General features: G+C 40.8%; 1 protein-coding gene across 2 annotated transcripts in view; it reads left to right on the forward strand.

The window, feature by feature from the left end:
* foxn3 (forkhead box N3) overlaps nucleotides 1-18,451 on the forward strand; it is a 144,942-nt gene that overhangs the window by 19,511 nt on the left and 106,980 nt on the right. The window contains exon 1 of one of the 2 annotated variants that reach the window (XM_036593766.1): nucleotides 16,801-16,900. The exons of the other annotated variant lie outside the window; for it this stretch is intronic. The gene's annotated coding sequence lies outside the window, so the exon portion shown is untranslated. Of the gene's footprint in view, nucleotides 1-16,800; nucleotides 16,901-18,451 lie in introns of those variants that run through there. 2 annotated transcript variants of the gene reach the window in all.

Consider the following 18,451-nt stretch of genomic DNA (forward strand, 5'->3'; position numbering starts at 1 on the left):
GATGTGTAGGTTGCTTGTATAAAAACAGTGTTAATCTAGCTCAAATATTTTAAACATGATTAAGCAAAAAACAATGTGTTAGTAGTAGTAGTAGTCCTCTTGCCTATGCTATGCCCTAGTTACTCATCCTAAATCTTAGACTGTTTGTCACTCGGTGCTGCGTTAAGAACGAGCTGTGAATTACCCTCTTTGCGGAGGTTGCTATGACAAAAACTTCTCGGGATGTAAACATATGGCAGGCGGCTAAGTGAGAGCGGTGTGTTGGTCATTAATTACAGGTGGATATGGAGCAAGATTGCTCATGGAACGCTTGTGTGTGTGTTGATATCTCTCGCCTTTGTTTGCCTGGCGTGCGGTCAGACTGCAGCTGTGTCGAACGGAGCTGAAGTGTGTGTGCACACACACCTGCCCACTCCTCTCCCAGTAATCAGAGCAGATTACAGTCTGCAATTAGTCTCCCAACAGCTCGTCTCAGTGAGCCAAGCTCAGAGCTCGCATCCCCTAAAAAATCAGCCCTCGCTCGACTGAGGGAGCAGCTGCCAACTGCAGGCCGTCCCTGACAAGACTTCAGCTAGAAGAGCTCTGAGTAGACAGATAGATAGATAGATAGATAGATAGATAGATAGATAGATAGATAGATAGATAGATAGATAGAAAGACCAAACAGAGAATACAGAGATAGATAGATAGATAGATAGATAGATAGATAGATAGATAGATAGATAGATGATTGTAAAGATCCAAAGATGTGTAGATTTGCTGACAACTTAATTAGCCAATGCTCTAGTTAGCATGCCTGCTATCGAGCAACCAGTTTGCATTGAAGTCCCGGTAGTTACTGAGTAATAAGCCTTGGTATTTAATAATCCTGGGATTTTAAGGGTTTAGTCAGCATTGTTTGTTGTTCTGCAGTCAGAAATTTTGCAAATCTTCAGTCATGGCTCAGTTAAGGGCAAGTCTGAGCCGAGTCAATTATGGGCGAGTACAAATCGTTTAAGTTCAGGTCGAGCATGAGTCAAGTGAGTTTTGAGTGAGTATGAGTTAAGTCAGTTAAAAGTGAGGCCGGGTCAATTAAGGGTGACTTCGAGTGGAATCAATGAAGGGATACTTTGAGTCGAGTCAGTTAAGGGCACGCTCAAGTCGAGTCAGTTAAGGGCAAGTTTGGGTCGAGTCAGTTAAGGGTGAGTTTGAGTCAAGTCAGTTAAGGGTGAGTTTGGGTCAAGTCACTTAAGGGCAAGCTTGAATCGAGTCAGTTAAGGGCACATTTGAGTCAAGTCAGTTAGGGCGAGTCCAAGTTGAGACAATTATGGGTGAGTACAAGTTAAGTCAGTTAAGGGCAAGTTCAAGTCAATTAAGGGCGATTTCGAGTGGAATCAATTAAGGGTGACTTTGAGTTGAGTCAGTTAAGGGCGCGTATGAATCAAGTCAGTTAAGGGCAAGTTTGGGTCAAGTCAGTTGAAGGATAGCTAGAGTTAAGTCAGTTAAGGGCAAGCTTGAGTTGAGCCAGTTTAGGGCGCATATGAGTCGAGTCAGTTATGGGCGAGTTCACTTCAAAAGGCTTAGTGTCTTATTGCTCAGTCTCACTGACTTTCTTCTCCACTTCTAGACTCTCATTCATATGGACTCATTAATCTGTCCAGATCAAATAAAGGTACTTATTGATGGTGAATCCTGCCCAGCTGAAGTTTCTTGGCCATCAGCTGGAGACCCCAAGCTTCACAGTTGCTAGGTAACAGTGTTACAGGAGGATTGTGGGATTGTGCAAGAGTGATTTTCTCTCCTCAGATGGAAAGTATAAACACCTGACTCTCGCAGATTAGACTGCCCTGAGACACTGATCTGTCCCTTTTCTGAGCGTTTGTGCGCGAGACTGTGTTTATATGAGGAGTAATATATCCACACAGTGGGGTTCTGTGGAGCTGTTAGGATATTGTGTCCTGTGAAGGCTTTGTGTAGATTCTGGGGGTCTGTGCTGCTGTGGAGTAGAAAGAATGACCCCAGTATTCAGACCTGCCAAAGCTGCTCTTATTCATACTCTTCACCTTATCTTTCTCTCTCTGGACCTCAAGGTCTTCATGAAGGACTTACCAGTCAGGAGGGGATCATGAACCATATGTTTAGGACCTCTGGTTTAGGGCAGTGAATTCCCTAAGAGTACACAATCAGAATAAGTGATTCTTCTAGAGCACAATAAGCGAGTAGCTGATTTATTTTATTCTGGCTGATATGGGAAACGATTTTCTGATGTAAATAATATGATGTAGCCAAGTATATGCATGTGTTCACATTCCTGCATGTGTTCTGTGCATTCATTTAGCCCACAAAGTGAAAATGTCGCATAAAGAGTAAATAATACAATTTTATTCTTTTGGTTGCATGGTTGAGCAATAATAATAAAAATATTAAGAATAATAAAAAAAAGACCTAGGCCCAGTCCCATTTCTTATATTTGCCCCTACCCCTTGTTTTTGAGTGTGATCTTGCCCCTTGGAACTGAGTTACAAGGGGAAGAGGTTGAAATCTTCCTCTGTGAAATGGGACCCTCAAATAAAAAAGTACATTACTTCATTAACAGCTACTAGCGCTGCTCTGTAGGTGACCCTGCCAGTCTGCAGTGTCAGCAGAGGAGGGTAAAGTTCAGCTCCTCACTGCTGGGCTTTAGTTACATTGAGGGAATCATATGCCTTCAGAGAGGGGGGAATGACAATAATTTATTATCACCCACCGCTAATTCTTCAGTGATATGAAGCTAAAGTCAGATATTCGCCAGATTCTTGTTCGAATTTTCCAGTTCCACCTTAAATGGTGCAGCAATTAGGGGAAATTTAGCTAGCTAGCTACCAAGAAATCAGCATACTATTTTTACACTTGTTATGAAAAAAAGGACCATAATACACTGAAACAACATTAAACTAAGATAACTCAGTGGTTATCGTAATTTTTCACAGATTAAATTCTCACATTTGCGGGTTTCTTTGGTTGCTCGCACAGCCATCTTGCTGGTTCTTTTTCCTCGTAACACTCTGTTTGGAGTGTGTCTCTGAAAAACCTCTGTTTGAAGGGCCATGTAGCCCTAACACTTCGCCCTACCCCTCTATCTCAGCTAAAACTGGGACACCTACCCCTAGACGTGAACATTCGAAAAACGAAGGGCTATGGGCTAAGTGGTAGGACCAAAGGGTGCAGTGGGATTGGGCCTTACACTCTTAAAAAAGATGGTTCTTCTTTATAGTAAAAAGGAACCTATATAAGGAACCTATACCTATATATATATATATATATATATATATATATATATATATATATATATATATATATATAGGTATAGGTTCCTTATATATATATAATATATATATATTAATACTTGTTATTCAATAGTAACTCATACAGTGTAGACAGAAATGTTATAAACGAAACACCGAACTTACATGATAAAAAAAAAAGAAATATGGAAGTGTTATTAAATAATAAACTATACTTTTCTGTCTATTGGAAGTTCTTGTCACAAAAATACTATTACAGCTGTTTAATTAGTGAGATTTGGTTGTCAGTTTTCAAATATGACACAGTCTGACTGTGTGTTTAGACGTTCATTCTCAATGCTGTACGGATTTTTTAATAATCATGAAATCACTTACATCTCTGTTTATCATCAAAATATCTTAGTTTTATAGGTCCCAACAAACCGCTTCAAATTTGTAAGAGATCATTTTCATTGTTTACACCTCAGCCAATGAATTTTGCAGAAATTGTGAACAACCACTTTTCCCCAAAAATCCTTCGAGAACCTTTTTCATAAAAGAGATGTCTGTGAGTGTGAGGAACCTTTTTAAGACTTAAAGAACCTCCGAACAAGATAAAAGCTCTATATAAGTTGTTTTATTTTTATTTTTTTTGCCAAGAACCATACATCCAGGCCAAGCCATGTAGGAACCTTCATTTGAACAGTGTGCATGGCTACTTTGAACACTTTCTGTAGTTATTCTGTGAAGCTTTTGGGAAACGTACCCCAGATTGGTAATCACTCCGCTCTATAACAGTTACCTCTTATCACATACCTTTGAAATTTGCTGTTCATTACGGCACAGTGAGATCAGACTCCCTTTGTTCTGTTCCTCTGGAGAGTCTACAAGCCTCCAGCTGAACCACTGAAGTAACGCTGCAGACGGCCCCGGTTAAATTCCAGCCGTCATTTTTTCCCTTCTAATTCCTGTATATGTTGGCATGTTCAGGGAACTGTTGTTTTCCCAATTATTAGCAGAGTTCAGTGGCATTTTCACCGAGGGTAGGATGGAGCTTCTGCCATCCCTGACATGCCATTTGCATGCAATTTGCATGTGGAAACTGTTGACACAAGTATTTACAGTTTAATTGTGTTCACCTTTGCGCTATATGCTATTCAATTTTGGAATAACTAATTTGCAACCATTTAACCTTAACTGCAAATCAAAAGCAATGAGTAACATTTTAATTACGCTCCACCAACATCAGCAGCATGTGAGCAGTGTGTGTGCACGCGTGTGTTTGTGTGTGCGCGTATTTGCGTGATTTGATCTCCTAAATGGTGGGATACAGTGAGCAGCTGTTTTGCTCTCCTCATTAAATGCTGCGTCCTCAGCTGCTGAACAGTACGGCACGAGCGCAAAGCCATCAATTCACATTCAGAGCTTATATCATTAGGTATCTGACCGTAGCACAATTTCTCACTTCCTTACAAAAAGTGACCTCTCGGTCACCTCTCCTTTAGCCCATTATGTGTCCCCCATTATCTCAGCAGTCTGAATGATGTTGGGAGTGGTTTGAAAGGTGAGCCGGATGAACGAGTGGAAATACTTAATGACGTCTCTCATGTTCACAGAGAGAATTGCATTTTTTTCTTGTGCTGTCAGCACTTTGGCTCTGTGCTGGACAGTCAAGCTGCTTTGTGTGTGGTCGGGTTGGACGGTACAACAGTAATATGACATGTTAAACCGTCAGTCCAGATAGATACGTGCATACATACATACATTCATACATACATATTTTATTGTCTTTTATTGTTATTTATTGTCATTGCACGGAATGTAAGTACTAAGCAGTAAATGCATTTTAGCACCTAACAGAAAAATAGCATAAGTCAAAAATGTACAAAGCAAATCAAGTGCCATTAATGTATGTACAGTATATTTAGAAGAATAAAAGGTAGGTGTACTTTAACTAATGTATATGTACATATATCACTGCTGTCAGAACAAAACCTTGTATCTCCATTTTTGTCGTTCTTCAGTCTTTGACATAATTTGAAAATACCTGTTGCCTTTTACGTTGTGTAAATTTCATGATGAATGGGCCAAAATAAATGACCCAAAATGACTTCAACATACATCTGGTTCCACTGACTTACATTAAAAGTAAAGTATGTTTTTTCCTTTTCCTGTACAGTTATCATTTGGGCGATACAAGGTTTTGTTCTGACAGCAACGATATACTAAATCACTATGCTATATACCATATATAGTCACTGTCATGCAAAAAAAAAACATCTTTTGTCTTATTTTATTTTTTGCATAATTTGAAAATGCCAGTCACCCTTTGTTTTATGTTAATGAAAAGACCAACAGCAGTGGCCCAAAATGACTTGGAAAAAAAAAAAAATGAATTACGATACATTTTCGATACTTCCATTTCAAGTTAAGAATGTTTTTCCTTCTCCTGTAATTTTGTCATTTTAGGGATACAAGTTTTTTTTGTTATACAGAGCTATAAATAAGGTATAAATAATGAAGTTACAATTAGTAGTGACAGTTATAAAAATTAAATGAAGAAAAGAGGCCCCCTAAATAATCTACAGTATGTACAGTAGAACCATGCAAACATATTATTATTACATATCAATACTTACATGTTCGGTCCTATACAAAGGTTTAGGCACCTCTAGCCAAATGACAAGTTTTGTTAATTAGAGTGGAAAATAAGTTAACACATCCTCGACAGAGAACACAGGTCTGCACATTTTATTAGACAGTTACCTCTTTTTGCTGAAATGAATACACTGGAAAAGTCCAGTGTGTTAAACTCAACCAATAAAGAGGAACTGTGCACTAGAAATGGCAGAAAATGTCACTTTTAAGTGTATCTCTGTAGAAGATCAACAGAACATGTCATTTGACAAGGGTTGCCTAAACTTTTGCCTGTGACTGTGTAATATAAATGTACGACCCTACAGCCTTGCATTATATAACAACAAACCTCTATATATTTGTGTGTGTGTGTGTGTGTGTGTGTGTGTGTGTGTGGTGTGTGATTAGCAGAGGAAAGCGGGTCTCGCTGTGTGCTCTGTGATAGATACAGTGTGATGGGGTGGCATTATCAGTGGTGCGTGAATGAGCGCTGCTGATCCAGCCGCACTGATTAAAGATTAAGACACTACTTTACAACCTCATCTAGCAGGATTTCTCCCTCTGCGCTGAGCTCCACCACACTCCACAAGCACAGGAACTGTAGCGTCCACTGAGGGAAGACCGTAGATGCTCCCGTTCTGTCTGTCTCTCTCTTTCTGTCCGTCCCTCTGAACGCCTCGGCCACCATGTTCCAGTCTCAGGCCGCTGCTCTGTGTGATAGCATCAGTCTCCACTGTGGGAGGCTTATCACTGAGCCAGCGCTGCCATTGTGTTTATAGCCATGCTTTGGATCAGTAAGACCCTTCTTATATATATATATATATATATATATATATAGCAAGCTTGTAAAGGAATCCGGCACACTTGCCTTTATTGACTCTGTGAGAAGGCATCTGAGACGTAGATCAAAGAGCGGGACACTGACATTAATGCTTACACTCCCAGATGAGTATTGTTACTTTAAAACATGCCTTATTGCCTCTTCTCACACTAAAGCTGTAGAAGAGAGAAGAAATGTTTTCGTTTTTGAGGCATCACTTACAGTTTACCCTAAAAAGTCACTATTATCACAGGCAACAATGAAAGCATTCGATAATTTGATACTAATTATTTCTCACTTTTATCTTATTGAAACAGGTGGAAAGATCCTGTTGAAAATGTGGATTCTAAACTTTCAATCCGTAGCACATTTGTGTTTGTAAGTAGAACAGAGATGTTTGATTCAAACTTGAAAAATGTGTTATATTCTGATTAGTTTGCAGTAAGTACGCACTCTATATTTTGTTCATCAATGTACAAACAATGTAAATGTTCCCTCAAAGGTACAACAGTGGTTGTAAGGTCTAATTGTGAACCTTAAATAGTTTTTTTCCAGGTGAAAAGTTTGTATTTGTACCTTTTCATAATCTAATGTTTTAAAACAGAACAATAAAATAAAAAGCCTGGAGACGAGACGGGGTGTGTGGAGTCAGTACAGCTTAGAAAATATAATTTCAGTGGATTATGGTACAGTTATGTTCCCTGACTAAAGGTACTGAGATGTACCCTTGAGGGTCCCACCCCAGTGACAAGAGGGGTCCTGCCCCAGTGACAGCTTCATACCTTTTTTCTCTGAATGTAAACAACATATAACCAATAAAATTAGCTACATTCATGATCATGTGTGCACTTGCCTTCCTGTTTCTGTCTCTAGTTTCGGCCTGTGGTACACCACAGGTGTTATTGATCTCTATCTGTCTCTCTCTCTCTCTCTCTCTCTCTCTCTCTGTCTCTCTCTGTCTCTCTCTCTGTCTCTCTCTCTGTCTCACTGTCTCTTCAGTAATGAGTACTCCTCGCACAGCCTCCCAAAGGCAGTCAGACTGGAACAGTTATAATCTTCAGTGCACTGGAGACTCCAGCCCCGCCCGTGTGGAACACCATTAATTGCATTGTTGAGTGTTATTTTACATGCTGCCGTCTCAAATGCCATTTACTAATGATGCGCATTGCACACCGAGACAGTTTGTGCCTATTAGATGTAAAGCGGCGGTCTTATGCTCCATTCTTCATAGTAGGTGGGAGAAACAGTGCAAAGAAAAGACACAGAAGGGTCCACAAGAGTCCTGTCTCTATCAGGGCCTTTCTACACTTTGGAGCAATGCCATAGAAGAACCACTGTTGTTCCTTAATGAACCTTTCAAACCAGTTTTGTAAAAGAGATGTGAATGTTAAAAACCTTTTTTAAAGTTTTAATAATCCCACACATAAAGGTTTTATAGCATTTAAAGGTTTTTCCCTAGAACTGTATGTCCAAGCCAAGAAGCGTTTAGGAACCTTTATTTTTTATGGTGTAGAGAAGGCTGAGAGAGCACAGAGGTTTCTAAACCTGCCTCCAGCTCTCAGCATGTCCAGCCCGATCTCAGACAACGTCCCGCTTCAGATGAATCGAATGAGTTGGGAGCAGTGTCTTAATTTTCATTAAGTGCCCTTTCCCCCTTGAGGCCGTGCAACTATGGATTCAGCTCCTAACTGGGTTTCCCCTGCCACTGATACACAGCCAAATTCAATTTGGTGTCTCCTGGGTGCTCTCCCTAGGCCCTGAACTGATGCGCACAACAGCAGGAACTTGTTCAATCATGCAGCCGCCATGAGCTGGGATTAGCTGTACCTATATGTAGCTCTTGGAAGCTGAGAGTTATTACTTTTGCTTTGCTGTACAGTTCAAATGTAATTATCTCATTACATATTTGAATATATAGTAAGTTGAATTACATTGAATTGCATTGGATTTACATTCTGTATCAGCTTTTGACCTTTTTCCATTTGTTTCAATGCCAGGAAATGGCAAAAATAGGGCTCCCCAGTGGTGAAAAATTGGTGTGGAAAGTTATTAACACCCCTTATCGCTGATATTATGTTTAGCTGTTGTTCAAATTAACTGCATTATGGAATGTGATGCTTTCTTAAAGAGATTATCAGCGTTTTATTGGGGAGATTTTCAGCACTGTGGTGATGTGTGAGAGGTCAGAGTTACTGAAGAGAACCTCAGGTGGTCAGTACTGTACCAGAAGGGGCACCCAAGAGCGATGCATCTTCCAGAACCCAAGCCAGTCCATGAGCTCTATTGCTGGGGCGAGGCTGGGCCTCATCTCGCAGAACCAATCATGGGGCACTTGTACAGTCTGAAGTACACTCTCAAAAAATGCTTCTTCAAGGGTTCTTTAGTAAAGAAAATGGTTTTATATAGAACCATGAACACTCAGGGAACCATTTGTGTGCTGAAAGGCTTCAGATTGAGAAAGTGTTGTATATGGTTCTGTATAGCACCTTTTTGAAAGGATTCTATATAGCACCAAAAAGGGTTGTTCTATCGCTACAAGCTTGACATTGTAACAATAGAAGAACCCTTTCTGATGCCATCTAGAACCATTTTCAAAAAGGTTCTACATAGAATCATCTATAGCACATCCTCCACCAATCTGAAGAACCATTTCATGATGCAAAGACTGCTTTAATTATGCTAAGGGTTGTTTGAGTGTTTGTGGTTCTATATAGAACCATTTTCTTACTAAAGAACCTATGAAGAGCCATCTTTTTTAAGAGTGTAAGGGCAGGGGCTCAAGCCCCGGGGTCTATCTGTGCACATGCCTGCTGTTAGCTGACATAACAGAATTACCAGTTAGCATTCTCCTCCAAGTGTGTTGAGCCATCCAATGACAGTTTGGTAGTTTGATATCCAGTGATAGCTTGAAAAGATGTGGTGGCACCTTGTGTGTTCGGAGGAAGCCTATGCTCCCAGCTCGATAGCGTTGTGGGATAGATAGAGGCGTAGCTAATAGGTGGACTAAATTGGGTGGAAACTAGATAAAAAATAATGTACAGCATTATATGAACAACAATATAATTCAATTCATAATCAAATATCTCCTGCAAATATTCCCAAATATCTCCTGCAAACACAAATGTGATATAGATTGAAAGTTTAGAATCTGTACTTTTCACAGAATGAGTGAGATGTATGTTATCGCTTTCTAAAACTTCTAAGAGCTTGTTCTACTCTATGATGTCTATTTGTGCTCATACGTGTGTTTTTATGTACCGTGCGGCACTGTAAGTACAAAATCAGACGCTTGTCCGCTCTCCCAAAGGCTCAGGCTGGCTCGGCAGCTGCTCTGTAACTGGGATTACATTTGTTTCCTCTGTCATGCATGGCTGGCTGGCTGTATTAGCCGGGGTGCTAGCCGCGCAGTGGCATTCATGGGGAGAAGGCCAGTTTCTAGTCGAAAGATAAAGCTGTTGGATTTCACATCACACTATGCTCACTGACCTTCAGTGAAATGTTATACCTCAGCCCAGCCCGGCTGCTGGGGCCTGTCTCAATCTCCGACTCACAGAGCCAGTTTACAACAAAGATATAAACCTACGGGACTGGAATTGTTAGAGAATTGGAATGTAATGTCAGGCAGTGTGTGGTGGGGGGGCTACTAGGGGGATTGTGTGGACAACATCTCACCATCTGTAGATGCTTAAACTGCATGTCACCAGTTGCTATGTTTATGTGCACACAACAGCCCATCAAGTTGTTAGTTAATCTAAGAAACGAGACAGAACCAAGAGGTTTACATGAGTTTATATTACACTTACAGTCCTATTTACATGCGTCTAGCATAGTCTGAATTAATTACAGTTATGTGGAAAATGTAGATTCTAAATATATACCATACTATCACACGAAGAAGATGATTTATTATGATTTATTATGATTTTTTTCTGAGTGTACAAACACACAAACACACTGGCAACAACAATCAGGAAATGCAGAAAATCAGATTTTATCAGTAATCTGCGTTTACACGCACTTGAGTAATCAGATAATGGGAAACTCCAGGTCTACATGAGTCAGACAGTAATCGGATTTCTGCTTTGCAACCAGACAATAAACTCACAGAAGAAGACGTGACGTAAATGTAATGTAAAACTCAAACTTCATGCCGCGGCTTTTTTTTTAAACAACATTGCGCCACTTTACCTGAAAAATGAACATACATCATCTAGAAGATGAGAAGAGAATAAATCTTCCATTTCGTCAAGCATGTAGTTGGTTTCAGCGCTGCTCCAAAAGTGCTTTGCTGCATCTCGTGGTGACGCTGCTTGCTTATTTCCTTTACAACAGTCTTTTCCGCACATGTGCAGACTGAGAAATCCGAAAGAAATCAGAGTAAGAGTTTTCATGCACTGAGAAATCTGATTACTGAGCTAAAAATCCAGCTCTCTTTATCTGATTTCTTGATCAGATTTCTAGACCTTACTCAAATCTAAGAAAACAGAGTCTGCTGTTTACATGACCGTTTGAATAATCAGATAACAGCAGAGATCCGATTAAGATTGGATTATTGAGTGCATGTAAACACACTCAGTAATATATGTTTTATTTGAGGCTTCAGTGTCAAATATTTAGTGTCTAAACTGCTGTAGGCTTAATGAGTACATAAATAAATAAACACATTCAACTAGTCTTAGATTAATATCGACATTAATATCAGTGTGCATGTACACATATTTACTGTCTCACTTGACTTGTGTCCTAAGGGCCAATACAGGGGACAGAAGAGGTAAAGGTCAGTCATTTTTGATCAGCAGGGTGAAAAAACGCGGCATGCGCTGTAAAGCTCATTATACACAATGCTCTGACCCTAGTAGCGTCCTTCAGCGCAAGGTCCTTCCTTTAATTCACTTCTTATATACAGAAGCGGCAACTACAAAGCCTTTATTGTCCTCATGTCCGTAATGCCGCTGGCCCTACGCAGCCTGCTTGAACAGCATGTTACACCGGACACTTATCATGTGCCTGGAGCAGGAGGACGTGAGTGAAATGGCATGGTGAGGTCAGGTGTTCTTTATAGAGAACGTGACCTTACCTCTTAACCCGGCACTCAGCCTTGGGGATATGATTAGCTGCTACAGCGAGAGAGGGGAAAGCGAGATAGGAAGGAGATGTATTTTGCATGATTGCATTAGAAAGCCTGTAGGATCTGCAGGCGTGTACAGCGGCGCGCCTTTATGCAAAGCCATTACGGCATTTATTTAAAGGCTTTTCTTCAATTTGTACCTCTCTTTACCGCTCACTTCCAATAAATGATGGCGGAGAGGGAATGAGAAAGGGGGAAAAATGGGGATAATAACTCAAAGCTTGGTACAGAAATAATATTCTTAACACGACGTCGGAGACCAATGGAAATGAAGACGAATGGCGGTGGTCCCCTGGGGTTCATGGGTGAAAGAATTAACAGAGCTCGTCACTCTGACCCAGCCGCCGCCGCTGTTGCCACGGAAACGGACGCCCGTGCGCCTCTGGGTAACCGTGGTGACACAGTTGCCGCGGCAGCTAGGCTGCACCTCCTCTCCTCCTAGGCAGCGGCAAGCAGTGAATAGAGCGGGGATTAGGACTTGCATCTCAAGCAGCACAAAAGAGCCGTAATCTAGCCTAATGGCATCTAAGGCGAAAATATATGCAGCTACAGACGCTATCAGGGTTTTATCTCAGCTGTAATGAGCGCTCATTTGTTAGGTGTTACGCTCAATATGATGTGCTTACTGTAAAACACCATTCTGCAGCATCCTCACCTTAATCCATGACAGCTGTGTGCAGTGACAGGTCAGCAAGAGGCGATTAGAGGACATTTAAAAGTGGTTCTGAATATTTCCCTTTGTTGTTGCGTGAATCACCATTACGCAGTACAGTGTAATTTGTTGTCATTCTGTGGCCACATGGTCATGTTGGAAATTAATACTTGACACAGAAATGCAAATGGTACTAATAATGCATGGCAGTTGATAGGTGCCAGTTACGCAAACTGAAACTCACCAGCTTCATACATGTCAGCATTTCTGAAGATCTGTATCCTAAGGGCGCTGTTTGGGGTGGCTCAGAAGATGACAGGGTTCCCTCTTGAGATTTGGTTCTTCTCAGTAGTTCTTCGTCTTCCTTTGAGAGTTTTCGTTGAGAGTCTAGGTTCCTCTCAGTGGTTCTCCCTCATGCTCTTAAGAGTTTCTCCTTTTAAGTCTTGTTTCCTCTCAATGGTTTTTCCTCATACTGTTGAGGTTATTCTTTTCAGTCTTGGTTCCTCTCGGTGGTCCTTCCTCATGTTTTTGAGAGCTTTCCTTGTGAGTCTTGGTCCTTCTCAATGGTTTTTCTTCATTCTGTTGAGAGTTTTTCTTTTTAAGTCTTGGTTCCTTTCAGTGGTTCTTCCTCATGCTCTCTAGAGTTTTTCAGTTTGAGTCTTGGTTCCTCTCAGTGGTTGTTCCTCATGCTCTGGAGAGTTTTTTGAGTCTTGGTTCCTCTCAGTGGTTCTTCCTGATGTTCTTAGAGTTTCTCTTTTTTAGTCCTGGTTCCTCTCAGTGGTTCCTTCACATGTTCTTAGAGTTTCCCCTTTTTAGACTTGGTTCCTCTTAGCGGTTCTTCCTCATCCTCTTAGAGTTTCTCCTTTTGAGTCTAGGTTCCTCTCAGTGGTTCTTCCTGATGTTTGTAGAGCTTCTGCTATTCAGTACTGGTTTCTTTCAATGGTTCCACATACTTTTGAGTTTTTTCTTTTGAGTCTAGGTTCTACTCAGTGGTTCTTCCTCATTCTCATATGGTGTTTTTCTTTGTGAGTCTTGGCTCCTCTCAGTAGGTGTTCCTCATACTCTTAGGAAGTATCTCCTTATGAGTCTTGGTTCTCTCAGTGCTTCTTTTCCATGCTCTTAGGGAGTTTTTCTTTTAGAGTCTCTCACAGTGACCCTCTATAGGGGGTTGTAGCTGCATTTCTGGATGCTGCTTTATAAGGAGAGCTATATGAATTTAATTAAATTGAATTGAATCAAATTGAATTGAAGTATTACATAATGAGTTATTTTTTGCAGACAAATTTGTACCATGAGAAGTGATTTGTGAACAGGTTAATTCAGTCATGGAACTGAAGTAAGTTAACTATCAACTTAAAATTTAATAACCTCATACAGAACATCATGAACCATGACATTTGATTTGTGAACAATACAATCAATAAACAATATGCAATATAAAAGCAATAAACAGCTTCCTAATGATGCGTACCATTTGGTTTAGACGAAGGCGAAAATACTTGTAGTTTTCCAGGTCTAAAGCTCCAAAGCCCCCACAGAGCCTGGGTCTGGGCCTGGGAATGGAGTGCCTGAGCAAAGTGGAGAAACAAACTCAGATAAAAGCAAAGGCCTGATCTGCCAAGCCCTCGCTGATATCCCAGCTGTGTTCACTTTAGCTGCCGTTGCCTCTCACCTCATTCGTTCTGCGCCGGTCATAAGGCCGAGGGCCGGGGGTGTGTATAGTCCAGAGAGAGAGCCAGGCTTCATGCATCATATTACCCTCTCAGCTCCGGCCCTGCGTGTGCTAACGCTGCCGGATCACTCAGCATTACAATGCCCTCTGAAGCACTCCTTCACCGTTGACTTGCGCCAGTCTACCAGATTAGAAACTGCACCTTTCAAGAGAGCACTGACAGGGAGAGGGAGGGAGGATATAAATGTGTTTGTGCATGCCTTCCTTTTAGTTGGATGTACAGACAGCAAAGCAGTCCTGTAGGGAGACAGTCCTGACTGCTGTTGTGTGCATCATGTAGGCAAGGTTTCTGCACTGATTAAATACACTTTGGTAGATTAATCAAATGACTGATCGTAAATCGTCTCTGTGAGCACGCAGCAACGTACCGGTAACCCTGTTAGGCTGTGGAAACTCTTACTCAGTGCTTGGCTTTGAGCATACCAATACTGCATGTACACACAGAGAGAAAGAGAGAGAGAGAGAGAGAGAGAACAAATGTGGCAAGAGCATACTGACAGTCTAGCTGTGATTAAAGGCTGCATTTTCAGTGCACTGGGATGAAGTGGTAGACACAGCATGTTGCTTTTTTGTGAATAGTGATTAAAGTCATTTGATCATTTTTCGTGTAATTGGGCCTGTTTTGAATGTGGAGCGGATGTAACACTGTTCTGACGGCTCTTTGAGTTGGACACGGTTTGGACTTTGAAGAGTATGAAGTGGCTACCTGGAGTCACTCTGTGGAGATGAAAGAGGTGATCAGCTTTGTAGAGATCCATCGTGACCTTTGACCTCTACTCCCTCTCCTTTTTTTCGTAAACTGAATATAATTTCCCATTTGGAACTGAGATGAAGCATGGAAATGGCTGGGCTGATATGTTCCTTTTTTTTTTATAATGAAACAGTGGGACGTGCAGTTAAAGGTGAATTCCACTGATTTTTCTAAATTTATAAAACTGCATAATTAAAAGGTTAAGATGTAAAAAGTCATCAAGTGTGGTTTGATGACAAATGCTCCATTCTAGAGGAACTTACTGAGTCAGAATTGTTCACAGAGGTGGTGATATGAACCAGACCAGAGTTTAATGCCTCTAAAAGCTCCCTAACAGAAAGTTATTACATGAATTGGTTACAAATATGCTGCCTGGTGACTGAGACACAGTTTTGCAATAGTTTTATGGTAAGATTTTGGACTAAAAATATGTTTTTCTGAATATACTGATGACATTATAAGACAAAATAGCCACCAAAGAAAACTTTTATTTAATTTTTTTAAATTTACCATTAATCTATGTTTTGGACCATTTATACTGGTAACCATCTTGAACTTACTTTGAAAGTTTTTGAACTGTTTTTGGAGAAATCAGGGTTTTGTTCCAACAGTGATGATTTGTTTTCTGATGCCTGAGAGGTCGAGATAGGATTTTTGAGATAAGATTCTTGTCTGAAATGTATTTTATACTCCATTCATGGTGGAGAATGTTGTAAGGCAAAAACAGCCCCCAAAGAAAACTTACTTCTTCAGACTTAGTGATGTTTTACCTTTAACAACACGGCATAACTCCGAGGACAAGGCTATGTTCAATGGTCATCTTGGATAGTAAATAAAATGGCTTCATTTGCATTATAAACATCACAACCCTTGGTTTCTATCACCACAACTGTAGAAGTTCCAGTTTCAAGTTGGTAACAAACCACTCCGAATTATTTTGTTGGCATCTCAACAATTATGCAGTGAGTCCAGTCTAGTGTTTAATGTCTTGTGTATTTATTGTTCTGTATATTAATTGTCTGGTGTATTTATTGTATATTCTGCACTCGTTTCGCACTGTTGTGTATCTGCACCCTGTGTAGTTCTGTGTAATGTGCTGCTGTTGTGCGTTGCACTATGGGGCCTGCAGAACAACATTTCTTTCCCATGTATACAAGTTATTTTGAGGAATGGCAATAAAGACCACTCGACTTGATTTGAGTGCAGAATTATATTGAAATTTTGAAAAATCAGTGTAGTTTAATGTTGTGTACTTACTACATTGTACTACTTGCAGTCTGTCTTGGTCACTTGTACTATACAGTCATGTAAACATTGTTCCTGTCTTGCGTGTTGCACCAAGGCCCTGGAGGAACACCATTTCATTGCACTTGTATTTGTTTGGAATGACAAAGTTCTTCTTGATCTTCAACATCCTTCAACAAAAGCAAGATGCCTGAATGCCTGAACGCCTAAATGACCTGAGGCTTTCAACTTTTCTTCAGAAAGAATAAGAAAAAAAAGCCACCAGCTCCTTGTGCCTGTGTTTGCCTTTCCCATGTAAACATCTTACATCTAGTTGTTTTGATTGCTGCAAGTTGCACTGGTGCATAGAAGACTGTCAGCCTTCTTCAAATCAGATCCTCTATGAGGCCGGCACTTGACTGATGAGTTGCTGGGGCATGATATGTGACACCTATTTAAGGAGGGGTTAGCACCGGCTACACCCACTGCCTGAATTCTCACAGGTAAACATGGGCCGGATGAGTCGAGGCTTGCTGGAAGTTTGACGTAGTCTGAGGAGCGCTCCTGCTCTTCAAAACAAGACGCCCTGTCTGCTAGTAAGGGTGTCAGTTACTTCTGAAGACTGTGCTGTGGAATTAGTAATAGATGCCCTCCTAATAGAGCGAAGGGAAGAACCGACCCGCGGCCAGGCTCTTGAAGGCCGTCCCAGAGCAGGTACAGAGATTTTCACTTCAGGTTGGCTAAATGTCTTCTCAGAGTGTCATTAAGATGATTTGGATGGTAAGCAGATAGCAGTACTGGGCCAAAGTAAATAAAGCCAGGCTATCGGCTCTTTCGGAGCAGCACTCAAGTTTGCGTCACTGCATTCCTCTCTCTGTTTATTCCAAGTTCAGCTCAGTACAGTTGGGGGGAAAGCCATGGTTGCATATTTGTACCATTTGTCCCATTTTCCAGCAAGTAATCAGCAAAGTTTGCATCTAAAGAAAATAAATAAAGTGAAAACTGGAATGTATTGGGCAAATTTACTGAAATCATTTTCGGCTGTACAGACTTAAAAAATTAAAGGTGCCAGAGAGTCCTAAATAGGGTTCTTGATGCAATAGGAGACCCGTAAAGAACCTTTTGATGGAGGGTTCTTTGAAGAACCATTGCTGAACCTTCTGGGAACCTTTACTTTCAAAGGGCCCATATCAGGGAAAACCAAAACCCTTTTTATTTTGATTTATTTGATGTAAACATTGTAAAGTTTAGTCCCCAGTCAATACAGTCCATACATGGAAACTAAGATGCAAATATTATCCCATTTTGAATTCATTGCTTTAGTAAGGTCATAAAACCTCATATCTCCCTTTTTGTCGTTTTCCAGTTTTGACATAGTTTACATTGCCCTTTATGTTGTGTGTAAATTTCGTGATGAAAGGACCAAAAGAAATGGCCCAAAATGACTTGGAAAAAATTCTGGTTCCATTGACTTACATTATAAGTAAAGCGCGTAAAGTTATCATTTTGGAGATGTGACGTTTTGTTCTGACAGCTGCGACATACCTGCCTGTTTTGCCTGCAGTTCGCCCCGCCCACCCATGATGAAGTTGTAAGGAGTGTTTCAGCCGTTTCTGCTTTCTGAATGAGGCACAATACAAGGCAGCCAATCAGAAAAGGAGTCTTTTACATGCATCAATCTTAAAAGCAGAGTAACAAGAATGGCCTGTTTAAGCCTAAGCCATAAAGAGAGGTTGGAAAATGGTCATGTTAAAATGATTTATGACTCAGAATATAAACCCACAGTAGACCTAAATAGAAGGCAAATGTAGGATATGGGCCCTTTAAAATTTAGACCCAAAGGTCTTTGTTGTGAAGAGTGAGCTGTTAAAATGCTGGTACACTGTGTGCTGTTGGATGTAAAGTTTTCTTGTCTGCTTTTTCCAGCGCTGCTCTGGCTCAGAGAATGATTTAAGACCAACACGAACAGCTCATTACTCGTCCATCTCCCACTTAGCTCCAAGATTGTTAGAACGCAGCTCTCGTATTTTGGCTGAATAGTAAAATGGCAGTTTGGCAGCTGGTTAGCTCATAATAAGGACAGCCTGCGTCTTGCCTTTGTGTGGAAAACGTTCTCTTTTTTCTGGCAGTGAACCGTGCACGTTGTTATTCAGATGTTGAGGCTGGTGGGGGGGCAAGGGGGGGTTCAATCGGCTAAAAGTCCTCTCTGTTTTCTGTAACTCCTGATGTTGATATTAAGCATGTGAAAAGCCTAAATGAGGATAT

Source organism: Colossoma macropomum, unplaced genomic scaffold, assembly GCF_904425465.1.
Source record: "Colossoma macropomum unplaced genomic scaffold, Colossoma_macropomum, whole genome shotgun sequence".
Taxonomy (NCBI): Eukaryota; Metazoa; Chordata; class Actinopteri; order Characiformes; family Serrasalmidae; genus Colossoma; species Colossoma macropomum.